Source organism: Lycium barbarum, chromosome 6 (genome assembly GCF_019175385.1).
Source record: "Lycium barbarum isolate Lr01 chromosome 6, ASM1917538v2, whole genome shotgun sequence".
NCBI classification, from domain to species: Eukaryota; Viridiplantae; Streptophyta; class Magnoliopsida; order Solanales; family Solanaceae; genus Lycium; species Lycium barbarum.
The window spans coordinates 26,137,633-26,144,228 of record NC_083342.1 but is presented as its reverse complement, the minus strand read 5'-3'; the positions used below and the strand labels follow the sequence as shown (position 1 = coordinate 26,144,228).

The following is a 6,596-nucleotide window of genomic DNA, read 5'->3' as shown; positions in this document are numbered from 1 at the left end:
AAAAAAAAAAGGTATTCTAAATTTCCAAGAAAATCCCTAGGAAACTTTTTCCGCACAAAAATCCCAATTTAATATTTGTAGAAAATTTTCCATGTAATTTTGCTGGTAAATTCCCATATAAAATTGATGCGACTCAGCATGTTCCGCATGAAAATTCGTAAGTAATTTGACATTTTCAATGATAAATGATTTTAATTATCCAAATTATTCCTTTTTAAGAACCATGACACATAAATCTAAAATACGTAATCATAACAAAGAAAATTGTACTCATAAAATCATAAAAATTGTTATCCTAATCTAGTCATTTTCATTCAAAATATAGAAGTCATTGCAACTGTCATCAACGAGAGAGTGTATTTGAAGTTGTTGCACTAAAATAAATAAACTTCCAACTACATAAATGCTAAATAGTATTACTATCAAATATCTTAATTCTGATCATAGTGATACTCATCTCCATTGGACTTATCAGAATCAGCATTATCATCACTAGGCACTAGCACTCTCAGAATCCTCATTGTCTTCCGAAGATGATTGTTGTGCATTTGAAGATGATTCTGAGAAACGCAAATGCTTCATCAATGCTTCTAGCTTCTTATTTGTGTCACCTAACTCTTTCTTCATCTTCTTGTTTTGGCGCCTCATCTCTTCAATTTCACGTTGCATTTCTTCCAATTGATTATATAGCTCTGGAATTTAAAGTATGAACTTGAGATCTAATCTCATCAACTTCGTCCGGCATTGCAGATGCTGATTGCCTAGGCACTTTTACAGATCTACCCAAGAAGCCAAGACCTCCAACTCCTCCTTTTTTCTTTCCACCAACTGATAGCGCCCAAATATCCATGTCACTTAATAGAGATGGCTGGCTAGCTGAATTAGTGTCTCCATCAACTGATGCACTTTGAGTAGCTAATATTCTTCTTTCTTTTTTCAAATTTATTCTGTACAAAAAAGCATTAATTATTTGTTTAAACTTGAAAGCAAATGCAACAGAGAACCATTAACAAAAAAAAGATAGCGAGCTGTCACAATTCTGAGCTAATGGAAATATATAATAATGTTAGTAACAACAAGAGCATTATACGTAGGTTGGTAGAAACAATAAGAACATCAACAAAAGTCTTAATGGCAATTACATTCGAAATTAGGCAATTAAGAATAGTGTAGTGGCTGTTATACATAACTTTTACCATAACTTAAACAACATCCTCAGGGCTTTAATACTCAGGTAAGTTTAGTGTAGTAGCCGAGGAGACTCAAAAAATTATGTCCTTGTCATTTGAACACATTATTTGTGGCTGGAGCATCAATAATTACACTATACAAAGGACCAACCATTTCCAACCCAACTCCATCACTACAAAGGACCTAACCCTTTGGTTCAGTGCAATTCAACTAGCCATTCAAAATACTATAAAAACTATTAGACAAAGTATAGAAGGAAGACTTACAAAAGCAGCTTGAGCTTTCTCATTTACCCAACTTTTATCTTTTTTCTTGCTATGAGTGCGAAAATAAAAATCCGAAACTGAAGGTTCTTTTCCAGTAGTTTCCTTCTGTAGTCAAAGGAAGATATGCATGTTATTAACATTTATATGTTATTATTTACTAGAGAACATTAAATAGAATTTATTTATTACCATCCTCTTCCAAATCACACGATGAGGTATACAACCACCTGTATCAAGTGAGGCACCTACATTTGCATCTCGATTCTTTTTGTTTTGTTCTGACTTTAACTTAAATTTAGGAGACTCCCAATACTCCTTCATCTCCTTAAATACTGCATCCCCCATCCAATTTGGCTTCACAGTCAAATCTTTTTTAACATCTTGAAAAAGTGGGGTCATTCTTGTAGCCTATGTTACTCGGACTCGGGTGCGGGTGTCGGATACGGGTATGGATCTAGAGGTCGGACTCGGCATGATCTAAATTTTAAAATTCGTGGGTACGGATCCGGGTACGGATACGGGTGCGGGGATTCGGCAAAAATAATTCAAAATTCTAATAATATAGCTACAAGAATATGCCTAGATTATGAGAGCTTTTTGTGGAAGCACCTACATGTAGTTTGTACCAGACATGTGATTCAATCTTCCATTCTACTAGGTGCTAGACTGCGTGCTCCGAGAAACTAGTTAAATTTTCTACATAATATTGAAGGTATGCCATCTCATGTCTTCAAATCTCTACTTTTTGTTATCTTGAGAAATCATAATCTCAAATTTTTTCTTTAATTTGGTCATGAATTTCGGTCAAAGTATCCGATCTCTATTGACCGGATCCGACACGAATTCCGTACCCAAACCCGTGTCGTGTCGTGTCGAACACGGGTACAGCGGCAAAAGTGAAGGGTCCGAGCAACATTGCTTGCAGCTGCCATTTTGTTAAAATTCTGATGTATAGCATCATTGTAGTGAGGGAGCCATCAAAATTTCTTCTACAATATCTTATAACATAGTTAATATATATCAAAATGAAATTCAAATTAGTCATATGACCTTAAACACCAATATTTGAACATGAATAGTAATATCAATTTTCTTACCTTGAATTCTTCAAACCACAGGTAAATGCATTTTCTAAATGGTTCAAGAACATCAACTCAATATTTGCTGCATGAATAGTAATAAATCACAGGTATGTCGTTTCTTTGCGTCAGACAACTTCATTTTTTATCTACAACCTTCTATCTAGGGACTTCAATTTATGCATTAATGAACATTTTCTCATGTGAAACTAATTACACTGAAGAAAATAATCACAATTGCACAGTAATATGGGAACTCCTAGCTCACACCAATAAAACTAGAAATCAAATTAGTCACCAAATTCAGAGGCGGATGGAGCACTATAACTTGGGGTTCAATTGAACCCCAAACTTTCGATGCGGGGTATAAATTTATATGTAAAAAATTACTAAAATTATAATAAATAGTAGATATGAACTCATAACTTTTGAAATATAATGGTTTAGTGCTAAAAATTTAAGATGTTGAACCCTAGAATTTAAATCCTAGATCCGCCTTTGTCACCAATTTATCATTATACTACTAATAATACAGTGAATTCTCCAAACACATGAAACTCATGTAAAAACTTCAATATCTCCAGTAATAAAACCAAAAATCACTGAATTGAAATCCAACACCAATAAATTACAAACTAGAAGAAGTTGAAACAAAAGAAGAGAACTTACTTTCGCTATTAGATATGCAGGGGATAGGCGGTGAATCCTCGGTTTGCAAAGTTTGCCGCTAATGGAGAAGGATGGAGGGAAACGAGAATAAAATATAAGTTTTCTCGTGTTTGAACTTTGAATTCAATTTGGAAAAGGAAGATACATCCTTTTGTTTCTGCCTTATTAATCCCACTTTTCCTTTTTCTTCTATACATTTTTCTTTTAATTTCCTTTCAAGAAACATGTAAAGGCAACTTTAAAGTAAATTACCTCCTAAAGTCAATAGATCGCTGAATGTTTACTTCTTTCTTTTGTTGAAAAGAAAAAAGGATTAATAATTAATAAGGAAAATAAATTTTCTTTTTCGTTTTAATTTACGTGTCTTACTTATTTATTTAGTCTTCTTAAAAACGAATGCCGCTTTTATGATTCGTATATCTTTAATGCTATAATGTTCTACATAACATGTGTGGGTAAAAATCATTTTAGTCCCTCAACTATGTTTTAGAAATCAAGTACCTCCCCCAACTTTGAACAATTGACATTTTTCTCCTCTTATTCAACTTCTAGGCATTGATCGGTAACTTTAAATTAGTTGACCGATCATCAAAGGGCCAAAATGGAATTTCACTTATATAATTAATTAGTGAGTACTGAGTACCCTATTAAATAATATACAATTTTTTCATAGTTTCTCCATTAATTAATTCTAACCGTCTTTGCCGTCTTCAATTTTCTCCATAGCCTAAGGAGTTCTTCATATTCTCAGAGAACCCGTTCAACCCTGGTAAACGCTTATTCACGAATCTAGGCACCCCCAAGTAACGCTGAACTTCAATTTCACTGTCCGGAGAACTAAGTCACAGTATGTAACACCCCGTACCTTTAACTTAAGCTTTGACCATGATTCTAAACTTAGAAAGCCAGATAGAGAATGTGGGAATTGAAAATTTCTCTTCAGTTGTCAGATGGGGATTTACACCCCAGAATACGGATCGTATTTCAGTATACAACCCATATTTCAAATCGTAATTTGGCATCTAAATCAATGTGCAGTTTGGAAATTGGCTCGGGAAATTTTATAGTTAAATACGGACCATATTTTGAAATACGACCTGTATTTGATGATCGTATTTGGGAAGGAGGTGCTATAGTGTTTCTGTTTTGAAATATGCTTAATTACGGTCCAAGTTTACGGACCGTAATTCAAAATACGGACCGTTATTTCCCACGTCGCATCAGACACTATAAATACCTAGTTTCAGTTCTAATTTTTATTTTTATAAGTCCCTAAGCCCTAAAACGACCTGTCCTCTCCTCTAACACCAAGAACATCGAGGTAAGTCAATCCAAGCCCTTCCAAATCAATTCTAACATGTGTTCTCATAATCTAACAATGAAATCATTGTTCTTAACATAAGATTTTCAAGAAAACCCATTTAAAGGACTCAAGACTCAAACCTTGGAATTCTTCTTCCAAGAACAGATTTTTAATACAAGTTTGGGGTATTACCAGGTATGTAGGGTTGCTATCTACGTGTGGGAACATCATTGTTCTTCCCCACGCTTCTTCTCCCATAAAAGTATGAAGCTTTATGAAAACTAGGATTTTTAACCATGTTCATGATAAACCTAGGTCCATGCCCCGTGCTATATTATGTATTAAATTGTTATAAATTCTTCATTGTGCTCTTGATACATCATTATAATTATTGAGAATTTGTCTGTAATCCATGAAAAACCATAATTTACATTCCATGGGTTCTTACATGCAAGTTTATGAACTATTATGATATTTTCAAGAAAAGTTATATATATGTTTTATAAATTCATGCAAGAATAATACGAATGATATTCATGTACATGCAAGTTGTGATTCATGAAAAGCCATAGGCAGCAAGTGCCACTTATTTTTCATGTTCATGTTTTTGGGAGTTGCATTAATTACTGAGAAGGCTTCAAACAACCTAAAACTACGTAGCCACCGTAGGATGAGGATCGCTCCACCCATGCTTAGGACGATCTCTCATAATGACTGGATCCTTTCATAATATTATTAAATCTCATGTCCCTGGCAAGGTATGAGTGTTCTGCTGGTAGGACGCAAGTATCAGACCATGTTGTCGGTTATATTTACTGCTCTCCCTACTCACGATATTTTACACATGTTATATATGTATATGTACTCATGTTCATGATCATGTTTCAGTTCAGTCTCTATTATGTTATTTCCATGTCCCATGTATTTCATTCAGTTGCTTTACATACCAGTACATTTAATGTGTTGACGTCCCTTTTTATTGGCCGGGGGCCAGCATTTCACGATGCAGGTACTGATTTACAGGATGACGCATCTGCCTAGTAGGACTTCGCACTTATCAGCTTTTTGATGAGCCGCATCCCTTCCGGGGCTTAGACATTTATTATTTATTATTTACATGATAAGATATGCATTTAAAGGTATGCTGGGGGCCTTGTCCCAGCGAGTATGTTTTCATGTTCAGACTTATGTAGAGGTTTCATAGACTAGACTAGTCAGACATATCATGTCAGATGTTCAGAGTTGGATAGCCATTCGCTTTCATGTTTTAAAATCAGTATTTTATTAATGTTATGATTCTCATGTTTTATAAAAGCTCATCACATTCATGTTATATTTCCGCTCATGTATCCCTCATGATGATTCAGCAAGCCATGTGGTTCGCTCGGTCACATACAGTATGGCATCGAGTGTCGTATTTCGCTCAGGCCATGGTTCGGGGCGTGACACAGTAGGGAACTCTACATAGTTTTTACTTTCACTACAATTATGTGTTACTTCTCATGGACACGTGATGTACTTTGTTCTACTTATATATTGAATTTTTTTGAAAGTTAGATATGAAATATGATTACCTAATCAAGAATTTGATTGCGTAAACATGAAAAACTCAAGAAACAAATTAACAAAATATAGAGCAACGTAGTAGTAATGACATGCTATTGTTCGGCAATTTTGTGTGTTTCTGGTGCATTGACATCTTATTTGTCTAGATTGTTATAACATTTGCTGTAAATTATATCCATATTACTTGATTGTATGTAATGTAATGGGCTTATCATACTAGGGAGTTGATAGAGTCTTTGTGCAACCGATACAAAGATGATGCTCAATCTTAAGTCCCATTAAACCTGAGATATAAGCATCTCATTACACTAAACTTTTTCCTCTCTTTTTGGTGAACTCTTTTTGTTGAAAAGAAAATCTGGTCAATTTTTCTAAAGATTTGTCAAGCATTACAAGTTTTTTGATGTTATAATGAAGTCCCAAAGAGAAGCTTCTATTATTATACATGCGCGAAGCTTTTATTAGTCTCGGACATTTTTTTTTCTGTTTCTAAAAAGATTAAATATATTTAACGTATTTGCT

The 6,596-nt window shown here is 34.2% G+C and overlaps 1 long non-coding RNA gene across 1 annotated transcript; it reads right to left on the bottom strand.

Annotated features, from left to right (window-relative positions):
* Positions 1-281: 281 nt before the first annotated feature.
* Positions 282-3,493, bottom strand: LOC132643658 (uncharacterized). The gene is made up of 2 exons (XR_009583698.1): positions 3,206-3,493; positions 282-947 (listed from the first exon to the last, which is right to left on the bottom strand). It is a non-coding gene; the product is annotated as an uncharacterized LOC132643658 (long non-coding RNA).
* Positions 3,494-6,596: the final 3,103 nt, after the last annotated feature.